Consider the following 17,425-nt stretch of genomic DNA (forward strand, 5'->3'; position numbering starts at 1 on the left):
GTCAGAATGGCTTTCCAGGACTTTACAACAAAGGAGGACTTCCTCACTCTTTTGCAATTAAAGGAAAGAACCAGAGGTGTGGATATTTACAATGAGTTTAAAAAAATGTCCGTGAAAATGACATCCCCATTCATAAACTGGTGGCAATTACTACTGATGGGGCCGAGCAACGCGCGGTGTGTGCATTGGTTTTATACCACTAAAAGTCAGTGCCTGCTTTGGGTCAACTTATCTATGTGAAATTGCATTTTCACAGATGAAAATTATTAAATCTAAGTACAGGAGCTGACTTATTGACAGACACCTCACTAGGGTTGCCAACTTTCTCACTCCCAAATAATGGACAAAAGTAGCAGTCAAATCCTGGGACATTTGTGTTTACCCCGAGAAAGACTACCATGACCATGAAGCCTTGCGTGGGCACCTGTGTGCGCATGCGCGTACGTGCCAATTTCTTTTCTTTACCCCACCAATCGGTTTTGGCTTAATTTTCATTATTTCTACTTTATATAGGCTGTGTATTTATCATATCATTCCTGCTTTTACTATATATTAGTGTTAATTTAGGTTTAATGTGTTATTTGGTATGATTTGGTAGGTTATTTTTTTGGGTCTGGGAACGCTCAAATTTTTTTCTATATAAATTAATGGTAATTGCTTCTTCGGCGTAAAGCATTTCGGCACGAAAGGTTTCATAGGAACGCTCTACCTCAACGGGGGAAATACAGGACAGTTGGCAACCCTACACCTCACAGACTGTCTCAGACTGGCTGTCTGTAGTTATGAACCAAATTTATGGGAACTAGCAGAAAATATTCAGCCCCAGTCATCACACTGAGTGCAACAGTCAATTTTTATTCATTTATTTTTCGTGTTGAAATAAAATTAAATAATGAAACTTAGAATTAAAGGTGTGAAGTATTGTAATATTCTTAAAGAAAGACAGCTATGGCCTGTTTGATATACTAGTTACACCGTTTTCTTGTTTGAATTAATTTGAAAGTTTGACAGAAGTATTTTGTGTAATTCAAATACAATTCGCCCAAATAAAAGGCCTCAAATTGGAAGTACAATCTGAGCTGTTTTTTCTCTAAACCATTTAGTAGGTAGATCTTGCCTTTCACTGAGGTCGAGATAGGGGATCTTGGGCTTAAAAAGGTTGGTGACCACAACTTTAGGGAATCCTGCACGAGGATGCAAAGTCCCTTTCCAACACTGATTTTTGAATAGTCCCCCCACTTCGAAATTCCTTGAAGAGTACAAGGTAGGACACTAGAAGAAACCGGTACATCCTCATTGAATCATGCCTTAAGCTCATTTGAACTTGGTTATCAAAACATATTCCAAACAAGCAACAGTTCAGAACTCCCTCTTATAGTTAATGGCTTGGGTATCACTATTGCGTAGTCATTAGTGCAATCGCTTTGCAATGCCAATGATCGCAAATGGGACTCGATTCCCACCCATGTCTGTCAGGAGTTTCTATGACTGCATGGATTTCCTCTGGGTGTTCCGGTTTCCTCCTGGATTCCAAAGATGTATGGGTTCAGATCGATGAATTTTGGGAATACTAGGTTGTTACCAGAAGTGTAGTGACATCTGTGGGCTGCCCACCAGCACATCCTCGGACTGTGCTGTCTGCTGTTGCAAAATGACACATTTCACTAAATGCTTTAATGTCCATGTGATAAATAAAGCTAATCCTTAAAGGGCTGGCCTTGATTACTTTTTTGAGAGAGGTAAAAAGAGAAGAGGTCGAGAGTGAGATGCGTAGAGAAAGATGAACTCAGCATTCCCCAGGAACAGGCAAGTCAGCGTCAGTATTTGAGTCAGGGTCCCCTTTCTCCTTATTAATACTACCTAAACCTTACAGAAATGCAAAAGATACTCAAAAGTACACACAGTGGCCACTTTATTAGGTACATTTCTATACCTGTTTATTAATGTAAATATCTATTCAGCCAATCATTTGCCAGCAACTCAATTCATAATAGCATGCAGATATGTTAAAGAGGTTCAGTTGTTCAGACCAAAACTGGGAACAAAAGCGTGGAATGATTGTTGATGCCAGATGAGGTGGTTTGAGTATTTCAGAAACAGCAAATCACTTGGGCTTTTTGTACATAATATTACCTACAGCTTAGAGAATGGAAAGGTAAACAACAAAAAAAACCATCCAGAGTGGCAGTTCTGTGGGCAAAAATGCCTTGTAAAATGAGAGCAGTCATGTGTATGGCCAGACTGGTTCCAGCTGACAGAAGGGTAACTGTAACTCAGATGATCACACATTATAACCGTGGTGTGTAGAACAGCATCTCTGAATGCAAAATATGACAAACATTGAAGTGGTTGGGCTACAGCAGAGGGCCGCGAACAGACATTCAGTGACCACTTCCTGCGATACGGGAGACCACTACGTGAATTTCATATTTTAAAAAAACTCGATGCAACAATTGTGCTGAGTCATTTAATCCCCCAAACACTCACTCATCTCTCTCTCTCTCTCTCTCTCTCTCACACACACACACACACACACACACAACCCCCGATTTATTTTTACCTTCATCTACTCCTTAAGAGCTGGGATTCGACCCTTTCATCTTTTTTTTGCGAGATCTGACCATTCTTTGGGCACTGGGAAACCTTCTGGCGCCTTGGTGTCGCCCATAATGCTCTTTTTCTGTCAGTCTCTGCTAACTTATAGGACACTTGAATGGTGCTTGTATGATAGAAGATGAATTTTGACATCACAATCTAATTTGTCGTGACCTTACACCTCATTTTCTACCTGCACTGTGTTTGCTCTGTAACCATATTCTACATTACGTTATTGCTTTTCCATTTATTCTATCTCAATATAATTATGTTTTGAAATGATCCAGTTGAAGTATCAGTTTATTGTCATTCAACTGTGCACGTGTATGCAGAGAAATCAAACAATGTTCCACTGGAACCAAGGTGTCAATCACAGAACAGATTACAAAAATAAATTAATAAAGTGCAAAACAGAGCAAAAATATTGAAGTGTTGTTCATCGTTTTAAACCTAAAAATTTGAGTGTGAGTCTTCAGACTCCTGCACCTCCTCGCTGATTGTAATAATGGAAACAAGACATGTCTTGGGTGGTGGGGATCTTTAATGATAGATGCAGCCTTTCTGAGGCATCCTGCATTGAAGATGTCCTCGACGCTTGGGAGGTTGGTGTCCACGATAAAGCTGGCTAAATTTAAAACCCTCTGCAATCCTGTGCAGTGGCTCATCCATAGCAAGGCAGTGATGCAACCATTTAGAAACCTCTTCATAATACCATAACACATAGGAGGAGAATCAGGCCATTTCCCTATTGACTCTGATCAACAATCTGTACGTGGAAGAATTGGGAGGCTGGAGAAATCAATTGGAGGGCATGCAGGTAAGATGCAAGAAGGCTCATATGGAGCACAAGTAGTAGCTGGGATCATTGGGTTGAATGGACTGCTTATACTCCAACTTTCTGATGTGCCAGTGAATGCACTAAGAAAATAGTCAACCTGTCATCAAAACTTCACCATTTAGAAACAAGATTATTTGTTTTCCTGAAAGCCTTCAACACGCCACCACAAATAGTATATTATCAGTATCATATCTTTTCTAGCAAATCTGAACTGTTAGCTCCTTCACTGTGACCTGTCCTGAGCCCTGCATATAGATGCAATAACAAGGAAAGCATCCCAGTGTCTTTAATTTTATCGGGAGATTAAGGAGGTGTGGATTGTCATCAAACAATATTCTAGATGTACTAATGAAATTATCCTGACTCCTACCATCATAGTCTGGTACAACAATTCAAATGAGAAGGAATGCAAGAAGCTGCAGGGAGTAGTGGACCCTGCCCGAGACAACACAAACACATCCCTCCCCCACCTGCAGGAGTAAGTACAGGAGGTGCTGCCTCAAGAATGCAAATTCCATCATCAAAGATCCCACCATCAAGTCACTGAGACCACTGGGCAGGAGGTCCAAAAGCCTGAAGTACCACACCACCAGGTTCACAAACAGCTACCTCCCTTCAACCCTTTCTCTTTGTTCTTGAACAAATCATTACAACCCTTGGTATAATACTCAGGCCACTTTAGCAACTTTGTACTAAAATTTATCGTATTTTGTTCAAATTCTTCTTTCTTGTAAGAATTGTGTATAAATTATTTTTAATTTTTTTTCCTGTGAATGTTGCTTATCTGATGTGATGTGCCTGCGACGCTGCTACAAGTAAGTTTTTCATTATACCTCTGCATATATGACTTGTGCAGATGACAATCAAATTGACTTCAACTTTGACATAATCCAACACTTAAAGTGCTGTCACTTTCTCCTGAAAGACCATAAGACAGAGGAGCAAAATTAGGTCATTTGGCTCATTGTGCCTGTTCCACCATTCGTTCATGGCTCATTTATTTCACTCTTTCATCCACAGCTCTCCTGCATTCTCCCAATAACATTTGATGCCTGACTAATCAAGCACTTATCAACCTCCACTTTAAAGATACCCAATGACTTAGCCTCCAGAGCTGTCTGCAGCAATGACATTCACAGATTACCCACCCTATGGCTAAAGAAATTTTTTCCCTTCTCAGAACAGAAGGGATGTCTTTATATTCTGCGACTGTGTCCTTTGCTCGTAGACGCCCCGACTATAGGTACCATGCTGTTCAAACCACTCCATCTTGCCTTTCAAGATTTGATAGGTTTCAAGGAGATCCCCCTCATTTTTCTGAAGTATAGTGAGTAAAGGCCCAGAGCCATCAGCCACTTCTGATATGTTAACCCTTTCATTCTTGGGTTTACTCCCATGCTCCTCTGGAGCCTGTCCAAAGCCTCCAATGCTAGCAAATCCTTTATTACGGAGAGGCCCCAAAAATTCTCACAATACCCAGAATAAGAATCAGGTTTAATATCACTGGCATATGCCGTGAAATTTGTTAACTTTGTTGTAGTAGTACAATATTGATAATATAGAAAGCAAACTGCTTATTACACAAAGTTTAAATATGTATACCAAATAGTTAAATTAAACAAGTAGTGCAAAAACAGAAATTAAAAAAGTAGTGAGATAGTGTTCATAGTTTCAATGTCCATTCAGAAATTGGATGGCAGAGAGAAATATTCTGTTCCTGAATGGCTGAGTGTGTGCCTTCAGGTTTCTGTACCTTGTGTCTGATGGTAACATGAGAAGGGGACATCTCCTGGGTGGTGGAGGTCCTCAATGATGGACACCGTCTTTCCAAGGCACCACTTCTTGAAGGTATCTTGAATACTACCAAGGCTAGTACCCATGATGGAGCTGGCTAATTTTAAAACTCTCTGCAGCTTACTTCAATCCTGTGCAGTAGACACTCCCCATACCAATTACTGATGAAGCCAATCAGAAATATTTAAATGTTTCAGGTAACATTCCAAATCTCCTCAAATTCCCTTCTGAAATATAGCCATTGTTTTGCCTTCTTTATAGCTGCATTGATATGCTGGGACCAGGTTAGGTCCTCAGAGATATTAACAGCAAGGAACTTGAAATTGTTCACTTTCTCTCCACTTCTGATCCCTCCATAAGGATTGCTGAGTGTTCCCTCATTTTATCCTCTCTGAAGACCACAATCAGCTCTTTGGACTTACCAACTTTGATTGCAAGGATGTTGCTGTGACATCACTCAACCAGCTGGTATATCTCACTCCTGCACAACTTTTCGTCACCATCTTGAGATTCTGCCAGCAATGGTTGTTTCATTAGCACACGTACAGATGACATTTGAGCTGTGCCCAGCCACCCAGTCAGAGCTATACAGACAGTAAAGAAGTGGGCTAAGCACGCATCCCTGAGGTGCCCCAGTGTTGACTGTGAGCGAGGTGGAGACGTTGTTACCAAACCGCACAGACTGTGGTGTTCTGGTTAGGGAGTCGGACATCCAGTTGCAGAAGGACAAGTAGTATCCTCAGAACAAAAGATAGGGTACTCAGCAGATTAACAAAGGGAGAAATTGGTACCCAGTGAGGCATTTAGAAATATCTCATCCATTTCAAAATATAATGTGACGATTTTTGTCCATGCTGATGACCTGGGAAAACCAGATCAAAGTCTCAAGAGAAGATGTAAGTGCCATTTTATCAAAGCTCCCTTGTTATAATATAGGATCTGCTTCCAAGTTTGGAATACAACCAACTCACATCCATAGTTCTCCTGTGTTTACCTATTTTCAGCTCATGCCCTCTCCCACCTCATGGTGAAGCAGCTCACACCATCGCCTCATTATAGGAGGAATATGGAAACAATAGAGAGTGTGCAGGAGAAATATACAACGATGGTATCTGGACTAGTGTACTTATGTTATGAGGATAGGTTAAGCAAGTAGGGTGTTCTCTTTGGATCGAAGGAGAATGAGAGGAGACTTAATCGAAGTGTACAAGTTGATAAGAGGCATTGATCAAGTTGCTAGCAAGAGACTTCTTCTCAGAGCAAAAATGGCTAATGCGAAGGGACAATTTTAAGGTGATTGGAGGAAGTACAGGGTGCATGACAGAGGTAGTTTCTTTTTAAAACTATACAGAACAATGAGTGTGTGGAACACACTGCCAGCAGTGGTGGTGAAGGCAGGTACATTCGGTACATTGAAGAGATCTCGTCCACATGTCACCAAACTTCTCAGTTTATCCCCCTTCTCACATCTTCCCACCTTTCCCCGATCATGTTCACCTCTCACCTATCGGTTTTTACTCTTCCCTCTCTTCTCACCTCCTTCTCTGGCTTTCACTTCCTTCCTATGCCATCCTAATGAAGTGTCTTGACCCAAAATGTCAACTGTTTATTCTAGTCCATAGATGCTGCCTGACCTTTTAAATTCCTCCAGTATTTTGCTATGAGCCTGTGATGCTCCACAGTTTCACCTTAACTCCCCCTAGATTCCACCACTCACCTACCCACTAATGGCTATTGACAGTGGCCAATTAACCTAAAGGCCTTTAAAGCCACCAACATAACCAGGGAATCCTACTACATGGCTCATTCTCTGTTCTCCCTGTTCCTGTTGGGCAGAAGATATAACAGCTCAAGAATACAAGCACACCTACAGCCCACTGTTATAAGACCCTTGAAATGTCCTCTCACGCAATAAAAATGTACTTTAGATCTCATAATCCACATGACTTGAACTGATGCAAAATGACATTTCACTGTGTCTCAATGCACATGTAACAAATACACTCCATTGCCACTTTAATTGTTCCTGTACCCTAATAAAGTGGTCACCAAGTAGACAACCGTGGTCTTCTACTACGGCAGCCTATCCACCTCAATATTCACTGTGTGGTCCAATGACTGATACTCTTCTCATACCACTGTTGCAACTTGTGCTTAATTGAGTTACTGTCACCTTCCTGTCACCTTCAAGCAGTCCGACCATTCTTCTCTGACCTCTCTCATTAACGGGCATTTCCTCCCACAGGACTGCTGCTCACTGCATGTTTTTAGCTTTTCACATCATTCTCTGTAAAGTTTAGAGACTGCTGTGCATGAACATCCAGGAGATCAGCAGTTTCTGAGATACTCATACCACCTCATCTGGCACCAACCATCACCAACATTCAAATTCACTAAATCACATTTCTTTCCCACACGGATGTTTGGTCTGAACAACCGAACCTCTTGACCATGTCTGCATGCTTTTATGCATTGAGTTGCCGCCACATGATTGGCCGATCAGTTATCTGCATTAATGAGGTGTACAGGTGTGCCTAATAAAATGGCCATTGCGTATATATTACGCATTTTGGTATTGTTTTTCCCTTGTACCATCTCAATCTACTTACATTTTAAAATAATCTGTGCAGCTGTCAGTCGTATTTATTGTCATATGTAAAGTACATGTGTGAACAGGGGCAATGAAAAACTTACTTGCAACAGCAGCACAGTCTCATAGCATCAGATCAGCAACATTCACTAGAAAATAAAATTATATGCAATGTATTGAAGAAAGAATATAATTACAAAAAAACAAGGCCCGTTTCAGTGCAAAGTGATTTATGCAAAACACACTTGTACACTCTATCTCATCATGTGTGAGAATAATACACCAATTATTAATAGGTGGAAGCTCCCAGGGTAAACCCTACGGCGACAGGGAGAACCTGCAAACTCCACACAGACAGTATCAAAGGTCAAGGGGTGTAGTGGTTCGTGCAACACAATTACAGCTTGGGACATGGGTGCTTGGACCGGTAACCCATCTGTAAAGAGTTTTTACATTCTCCCCATCAGTGCGTGGGTTTCCTCCGGGTGCTCCGGTTTCCATCCACAGTCCAAAGATGTATTTGTTGGGAGGTTAGTTGGTGTTTGTAAATTGTGCTGTGATTAAGCTAGTGTTAAATAGATGGGTTGCTGGGCAGCACGGCTCAATGGGCCAGAAGGGCCTGTTCCACGCTGCTCTCCAAATGAAATAAGTAAAATGTATACTGGTGCCTTGATGTAGAAACTCCACTGGCTTCAGCATGGAACCATATCAGGAATCAGGGACTAAGCACAGGCACAGTTGTTGCTCTGGACAAATATATTTGTAAACTTTCTTTAAACATGCTCCCTCTCCTATCATCCCTCCAAAACTTGTCAATACTCACAGATTGATTCCTAGCCAACATCAGGATCTTTTCGGAATTCTACCACGGTGTTTGTAAATGTGGGACTTCATCCATGATCCAGATCTGATCTTCTGCATATGGTTACCCCTCAGCATGGCTTAATATCTTCATCCTTGATGAGGAGAACAGAGAGGAAGTGTCAGTCAAAGAGATGTTGTCAGGGAAGGGGAGGGTGGGATGCAGGGTAGTGAAGAGGAAGACCAGTGGGGGTTCAGATGGAGCGAGCAAGTCGAGAGTGAGGAACTGGAGAAATAGACATAGGGAGTTGGGAATTAGGAAGGCAGGGGTGAGCAACGGAGAGAAGGGGAATTTATTAATGTACGGGAAGGTCAAGAAATTGCAGTGAATCAGACTGAACACCACAGCACAGTATGGGCCTTTCAGCCAACAATATTGTGCAAACCACTTAAGCTGTTCTAAGATTAATCTTACCCTTCCCTCCTACGGTAACACTCAATTTTTCTATCATCCATATGATTTGAGAGTTTCTTCAAAGTACCCAATTTATCTATCTCTACCTCAATCCCTGAGGTGGTTCAGCACATCTACCAGGCTCTGTAAAAAAAAACCTTTCTTACCTCTTTCCACCCTGGGAAACAGCCTCTGGGTATCCACTCAATCAATGCCAGTTATGATCTTGTAAACCTCTATCAAGTTACCTCTCATGCTTCTTCGTCCTAAAGAGAACAGCCTCAGCTCACTCATCCTATCCTCAGAAGACAATATGAGGATAGGTTGAACAAGTCCAGGCAACAACCTGCTAACTATCCAGAAAATGGAACAGCACAGCACTGAAAAAGGCCCTTTGCCCCATCATGCCTTGACAAAATAATTACAATAGTAATTAATTCCTAACTAACCTACTCTCTTCTGCCTACACAATGTCCATACCTTTCCATTCCATACACATTCATGTACCTATCTAAGAGCCTTTCAAAACACCTCTATTATACTTTTCTCCAGTACCATCCCTGGCAGTCACCACTCTCTGTGTGAAAAACAACTTGCCCTGCACATCTCCTTTGAATTTGAATTTTCCCTTTCTCATTTGAAATGCATGTCCTATAGTCCATTATCCAGTCTGAGTATACAACTCCATTCTGGAACTAATATCAACAGTGTTCTTTGGCACAACAGACATTCCCTCTTTGGCAGGTGTCCCTTGTGCAGTAAATGCTTATCTAAAACCAAGTTTGTGCTTTTGCATTCTCACCTGAACCACATCTGTCTCACACCACATCTCTTGGAGCCAGAATCAGTATCATCCCAAAGTAGCATGGGGGCCCCTGTTGAAGGCAACAAATATGATGCTCAGAACTGGGATAGTCTTGATGGGTCAGCATGGAGATTGTGGGCCAAAGAGCCCTTTTCCCTGTTGTGGAGCTCTATGACACTTCATGGCCTGACAGATGCTTTGACTAGGGGCAGCCTCCCATCTCGTTCAGTAGCTGTTAGTTAGTGCAACACTTCACAGTGCCAGCATTCACGAAATGGGGTTCAATTCCCACTGCTGTCTGTAGGAGTTTGTACATTCTCCCCATGACTGTGTGTGTTTCCTCCGAGTGCTCCCATTTCCTCCCACATTTCAAAATCATACAGATTATGGTTAATACAATGTGGGACTGCCATGTTGGTGCTGGACGCATGGAGACTCTTGTACGCTGTCCCCAGCAGAGTCTTCGCACTGTACTTATCATTGACACAAACAACATATTTCACCGTATTGTAACGTTCCGTTATATTGGCTCGTGTATGTCTAGGGGAAATCCCGCCCAGCACCTGCATCAACACTCCCCTCAGGGTCAGTCGCTGCCCGAATCAATCACAAACATCAATCATCAGCCAGCACACCCAGTAAATTTTAACAAATACACTTTATAGATATTACTAATTCTATGACATTAATATGTATTTGATACAGAGAGGAAAGTAATGGGAAAAAAAAGGCGCCAACACTTATCAAAGTCCAAGTTCTTCGCGCGCTACCGTTGGAGCTCAATTCGACGTCAGACGACCACCCGAATTCCGTCGACTCACGGCTCGGGACCACCCTGAGTGATCGACCGGAGCCTCTCCGCACGTCCGCCGTCCTCCTCGTCTCCCCTCCGACTTCCCGCCAAAACCCAGTCCACAGTCATGTCATACAGCATGGCATCCGAAAACAAAACGATACATAACCACCCATTGGCTAATAGAACCTGGTTATCTCATTTAAAGTAAAACAAACTGTTAGCGCAAACTCTCTGCAGCGTTAAACACAACAAAGCCGCATTCCCCAGATTAACATAACAAAATCACCATTTTAAATGTAACAAAAGAAAGACCCCGTACACTCTCCCCCCACCTCAAAAAGTCATGCCCTCATGACGTTAACAGAGTTCACCAGTACTCCTTGTAAAACACAAAACCCAACCCAAGTGCATAAAGCAGTGACATAACTTTGCAGGGCAGTAGAGATCACACCCTGCTCTCCCAGCGCTATATAAGTGAGTCTTCCTGGGGGATGCCTACTCCTCTGAGGCCTCTGTACTTCCTCTGCTGACTCTCCCTGTTCAGACACCCCAGTTGACCCCTTGAGCCGATCTGACGGACCTTCCCCTTCACCAGGATCCCTCTGCCCCGGTGAGCCCACTGGCTCGGGTTCTGCCTCCACCCTCTCCTCCCCCAATGCCGGCTGTAATGCAGGCGGCTCTGCAACACCCTCCCTCGGTTCCCCTGACTCAGTGATGGAAGGGCCAAGAGTCTCTTCTCCCGGCACCGGGGTATCAGCGAACGGAAGCAGGTACCGCACATCCGAATCATCATCTTCCAATGACGTATCCCTTCTTGAGGTGGGGACCGGCCCCGTCTCCTTCGCAGAGGGCTCTTACCACGCCCCGCGCCCTCGCAAAGTCCTCGTAATAGGAGTAAACTCGCATTCGGGCTCTGGGTCCATCTTCACCTCTCGACCCAGAGGCAACAGCTGGTTCCGATGGAGTACCTTGACAGGCCCCTGCCCACCCTCAGGTCTCACCCGGTAAACCGGGAGATTCGGCATCTGACTCTCTACCACATATGGGGTGGCTGCCCAACGGTCCGCCAACTTGTGCTTACCCGGTAGTCCTAAATTCCGGATAAGGACTCGGTCTCCCGGCAATAGCTGGACGAACTTTACCTTCTGATCATACCTCCTTTTATTCCGCTGGTTCTGCTTGATGGCTGCCGCCTCAGCCAACTCGTACGCCCTTTTCAACTCTCTCCTCATATCGGACACGTACTTCAGACACGGCTTCGAAGGTATTTCCCCCGCTTCAGTCCCAAAACACAGATCAATGGGCAACCTCGCTTCCCGTCCGAACATCAGATAGTAGGGCGAGTACCCCGTAGCATCATTGCGAGTACAATTGTAACAATGAACCAAATGGGCAATGTGCTGACTCCACTTACTCTTCTGTCCAATCTCCAAAGTGCCGAGCATGTCCATCAGGGTCCGGTTAAACCTCTCGGGTTGAGGATCACCCTGTGGGTGATAGGGGGTGGTTCTGGACTTTTCAACCCCAAGCATATCCAGCAATTCATGGATAAGCCTGCTCTCGAAGTCCCGTCCCTGATCACTGTGGATCCGCCGGGGAAGGCCATAATGAACAAAGTACTTCTCCCATAACACCTTCGCCACTGTAGTCGCTTTCTGATCCTTAGTAGGAAAAGCCTGCGCATATCTAGTGTAGTGATCCGTGAGGACCAAGACATTCGCGGTATTGCTGGTGTCCGGCTCAATAGACAGGAAATCCATACACACCAGGTCCATGGGTCCCGCACTCTGCAAGTGGGATAACAGAGCCGCCTGCACAGGCAGGGTCTTCCTCCTGACGCAACAGCTACAGGTCTTACAGTATTCTTCCACCTCCCCCCTCATCCGGGGCCAGTAAAACCGGTCCTTGACTAATCCATAGGTCTTCTCTACCCTTTAGTGCCCGGAATCATCATGTAGAGCCTGGAGCACAACCTTCCGATACTTCTCAGGCATGACCAGCTGCCAGCGCCGGGGGTGGTCCAGAGGCGACGTGACTCGGTACAGGACGTGGTTCTTCAGCTTCAACCGGGGCCACTCCTTCAGTAGTAGGGGAACGGAGGCATGTTTTGCCTTCTCCACCTGCCCCATATCACCCTGGCTAACCGCGTACCAGATAGTGCCAATGCTCGGGTCATCACGCTGAGCCGCCTCTACTTCCTGGGGACTCAACTCCGGCAGCTGCCTGTTCCTCAGAGCAGTCACATTACGGTAAACAGTGGGTAGCGCGTCATCGTCAGCCCCCAGTTGATCTACTGCCCGATCCGTTCCCATCTGTGCTCCTACTTCCGCGTCGCTTCCAACCTGACACATGGCCTTTACTCCCTGGGCAGGAAGACTCTTCCACTCCTCGGCCGTGCCCGATTCGTCGTGCACCCGACGAGACAGGGCATCTGCATCGATGTTCCGACTCCCCGGGCGGTACTTCAGGCTGAACTCATAGGCAGACAAGGCTGCTAACCACCGGTGCCCAGTAGCGTCCAGCTTCGCCAAGGTCAGGATATAAGTGAGGGGGTTGTTATCAGTTCTCACCTCAAACTGGGCCCCGTATAGGTAGTCACTCAACTTTTCCACCACCGCCCATTTCAACGCCAAGAACTCCAGCTTGTGAGTGGGATAGTTTCTCTCAGATGGCGACAAGCTCCGACTGACAAATGCCACCGGCCTCAATCCGTTTCCCTGTTCCTGGTACAGAACAGCCCCCAGACCGTCGTGACTGGCATCAGTGTGTAGAACATACGGCTTCCGGGGATCAGCAAAAGCCAACACTGGGGCCTGCGTCAGCGCCCTTTTTAGAGATTGGAACGCCTCCTCACATTGAGCATCCCACCTCAATCCAAAAGGCTCCCCCGGGTTCAAGTATCCTCCTACCTCCGACCCTCGGTCTCCCTTCCTCCTCCCCCCACAGGTGGCTAGCCACACAGCAGCTGGTTCAATGGATGACTCATTTTGGCATATCCTTTCACGAATCGCCGGTAATATCCGCAAAACCCCAAAAACGAGCGTAAGGCGCTCACCTTCTGAGGTCTCGGCCAGGTGGTGACTGCGGCTATCTTACCCGGATCGGTGACCACTCCATTTCGCGAGATTATGTGCCCGACATAGCTGACCGACGTCTTACAGAACTGGCATTTATCCAGGGAAAGTTTTAACCCTTCCTCCTTCAGCCGACTCAGCACCTTCAGCAGCCGCTCCTCATGTTCCTCCAACGTAGATCCAAACACTATCAGGTCGTCCAGGTACACCAATACCTCTAGCAGGTTCATGTCCCCCACTGTCCGCTCCATGAGTCACTGGAAGGTGGCTGGGGCCCCCGAGATACCTTGGGGCATTCGTTCGAACTGGAAAAACCCCAGGGGACAGATAAAGGCGGTCTTCTCCTTATCAGTCTCGCTCATCGGAATCTGGTAATACCCACTCCGCAAATCCAATACACTGAACCACTGTGCACCACTCAGACAGGCCAAGGCATCTTCCACCCTCGGGACCGTATATTGGTCGGGAACAGTGCGGCGGTTCAGGGTCCTATAGTCCACGCACATGCGTACCTTCCCATTTTTCTTCCTTGCCACCACTATGGGGGACGCATAGGGGCTTCGGGACTCCGCAATAATCCCTGCATCCTTCAACAACTGCAAGTGCTGCCGCACATCTTCCACATCTGCTGGGGCCAACCGCCGCGACCTCTCCCTAAACGGGGTGTCATTTGTTACCCGAATGGTGTGCCGAGTGCTCTTGGAACACCCTACATCAAACTCGTCCTGAGAAAAGACATCCCCTAACTTCAGCATGTTCTCCACCAGCCTGCTCATATACGCCGGCGGTACAGGGGAGTTTTCACAATTAAAGGCCTCCTCGGTCAACCGCCCCCCGTTTCCCAATAGTTCTCTTCCAGTGGGCTTCACGGGGGCGCTGGACATCACCGTCACCGGGAACAAGTGCGCGAGGGGCATCCCGCGCTTAAAGGTGATCTCCCTCTCCGTTATGTTCCTTACCATCATCTCCATCCGCCGTGCCTGTAGAGCTGAGGGCCTCTGCAATTCAGGTCTCACCAGCGCCCCAGCCGAGAACCGGGACTCCCTTTCCAGGTCGTCGGGGGCGTCTACTAGCAGGGCCTCTCCCGGCGGTAAACCTGGGAATCTGGGGGTCCCCATCACTAATGCCGCCTCCCCTGGCCGTATCACCTTAGGCCTCGCCTGAGTGCACCACACCGTCCCTCGTTTGCACTCAGGATCCAGCCCCTGGGGGTCACCCACTCCTTCGTACACCGCTCGGAACACGGGGTGGACCGAGAGGGTCTCCAGAAAGTTCTCCCCCCCCCTTCTTCTTACAGGCTCCCAAGAGCCGTCCCACCAGAGGGGAGTTAGTCCCCACCAACAGGGCAGCACCGCCGGTCTCCACCGGGTCCGGACAAACCAACACCAGCGTCTCAAAGGCTTCCGATACTCCCACATCTCCCTCCGAAAATTCCAATCTCACTGACAAGTATCCATCGTACGGGTAATCACCATCACTTATGCCCCAAACCTCCAATGCGTTAAACGGAGTGACTGCCAAATGTTTCAGATATTTGTTGTAGAACGACCGGTACAGTAAGGTAACCTGCGACCCGGTGTCAAGGATGGCTTTCGCAAAGATTCCCTCTATCCGTAGGGACACGCTGGAACGGGGTCCCACCAGTCCATCAGGAACTTGGGCTTGTTCTTTCCAGGGTTCCATAGCGGTTTTCTGGGAACGTGTTCCTCCTGAGACTCCAGTCCGTCCCCTCACTGAGCCTCTCCTAAGTTTCCCGACACCTCTCCCTTCTTGGTGGCCCGGGGGCCCTCCCCCCTCGGCGCATCTCGTCTCTCACAATCCTTCCGGAAGTGGCCAGCTTCCCCACAGCGGTAGCACGCCCCCGGCCACTCACATTCCCGGCGGAAATGCCCCTCTCTCCCACAGTTATAGCACCCACTACTCGCCGCCTCTCTCCTCCCGATACGGCCCCCGGGGACCCCTTGGATTTCTCTGGTCTCACCCCGGCTACCACCTCCTGAACCGCTGAAGATCGTCCCTGAGGGTCCGAGCCCCCTGGTCGGCCCAAAGCACACTCCTCGGCCCGTACCTCTCGGATCAGCTGTCCAAATGATGGAGGGGGGCTCTGCTTAAATGACTGCCGTACACTCTAAGCCACCCTGTCATCCTCCCGGGAACCGCTACATATCTGGCTCATCTTTAACTCCGCCACTTCGTCCTCCCTCACTATCCCTCGTCGCAGCAACCCCGTAAGCTTTCCTTCCAGCCTGAAAGTATAGTCTGAGAGCTTTTCCCCTCTTCTCTGCCCCATCCGTTGAAACTCTGCTAAATGCCGCCAGGGATCCCCTGACAGTCCAAACACTCCAATAGGGAAGCCAAGGGGCATGTCGCTCTCAGATCGCGGACCACCGGGCCGCCCCGCCCCTTAAGCTTTCCACCAATCGCTGTCTCTTTTCCTCATCCGAAACTGGCCACACCTCTAACAATTGGGATGTATCTTCAACCCAGGTATCATAGTCATCCTCCCCTTCTGGGCTGGGCTTGGCTCCCGAGAAAATTCTCAGCTTCGGGCGGGGCCCCTCAACCCTTCTCGCCAGGGAGGTAATGGCAGCCGTTAACTCGGCAGTCTCCTCAAGCCCATGGGGGCCGGGCCTGGCCAAACCTTCCCACTCCACACCCCTACCTCTTGCTACGGGCACCCGGCCGGGGGCCTCATCTAGCTCCTCCTCCTCCGGCACCTCCTCACTTGCGTCCTCGGGGAGAGTGTGGAGACCCCACGGCCCCGCCTCCCCCGGGGCATGGACTGTCGCTGGTAATTCTAAAGTCATGACGTCGGCACTCGTCCGCACCAACATCCAGCTAGCCTCCAGTTCTTTCCCACCCCTTCTAGCTACAAGTTCTACCTGCCCGATACCTTTAATCAAACTCAACCCTCGCACCAGTACCTCTGCCGAAATGCGATAATCGACCCCGCTTACCACACACGCATAATTCACCGGTACCTCCTCCAATTCACACCAATTTACAATCTTGTAAAATTACCCTGCCCTCAAGTTTACCTAGTCCATTTCCGACACCTCCCTCCCCTTTCTAGATCTTTCTGTCTCTGTCTCTGGAGACAGCTTATCCACTGATGTCTACTATAAGCCTACTGACTCTCACAGCTATCTGGACTATTCCTCTTCTCACCCTGTCTCTTGCAAAAACGCCATCCCCTTCTCGCAATTCCTCCGTCTCCGCCGCATCTGCTCTCAGGATGAGGCTTTTCATTCTAGGACGAGGGAGATGTCTTCATTTTTTAAAGAAAGGGGCTTCCCTTCCTCCACTATCAACTCTGCTCTTAAACGCATCTCCCCCATTTCACGTACATCTGCTCTCACTCCATCCTCCCACCAACCCACTAGGAATAGGGTTCCCCTGGTCCTCACCTACCACCCCACCAGCCTCCGGGTCCAACAAATTATTCTCCGTAACTTCCGCCACCTCCAACGGGATCCCACCACTAAGCACATCTTTCCCTCCCCACCCCTCTGCATTCCGCAGGGATCGCTCCCTACACAACTCCCTTGTCCATTCGTTCCCCCCCTCATCCCTCCCCACTGATCTCCCTCCTGGCACTTATCCGTGTAAGTGGAACAAGTGCTACACATGCCCTTACACTTCCTCCCTTACCACCATTCAGGGCCCCAAACAGTCCTT

General features: G+C 47.2%; 1 long non-coding RNA gene across 4 annotated transcripts in view; it reads right to left on the minus strand.

Moving 5' to 3' along the window:
• LOC134341288 (uncharacterized) overlaps positions 1-10,854 on the minus strand; it is a 31,396-nt gene extending 20,542 nt beyond the window's left edge. For 2 of the 4 annotated variants that reach the window (XR_010016745.1, XR_010016747.1), the window contains exons 1-4: positions 10,616-10,854; positions 9,875-9,947; positions 8,641-8,773; positions 7,922-7,966 (exon numbers count right to left, since the gene is read on the minus strand). This is a non-coding gene — a long non-coding RNA (uncharacterized LOC134341288). The remainder of the gene's footprint in view (positions 1-7,921; positions 7,967-8,640; positions 8,774-9,874; positions 9,948-10,615) is intronic. The other 2 variants (XR_010016748.1, XR_010016746.1) reach the window with 2 other exon arrangements.
• Positions 10,855-17,425: the final 6,571 nt, after the last annotated feature.

This window comes from Mobula hypostoma (assembly GCF_963921235.1).
Source record: "Mobula hypostoma chromosome 13 unlocalized genomic scaffold, sMobHyp1.1 SUPER_13_unloc_2, whole genome shotgun sequence".
Lineage (NCBI taxonomy): Eukaryota > Metazoa > Chordata > Chondrichthyes > Myliobatiformes > Myliobatidae > Mobula > Mobula hypostoma.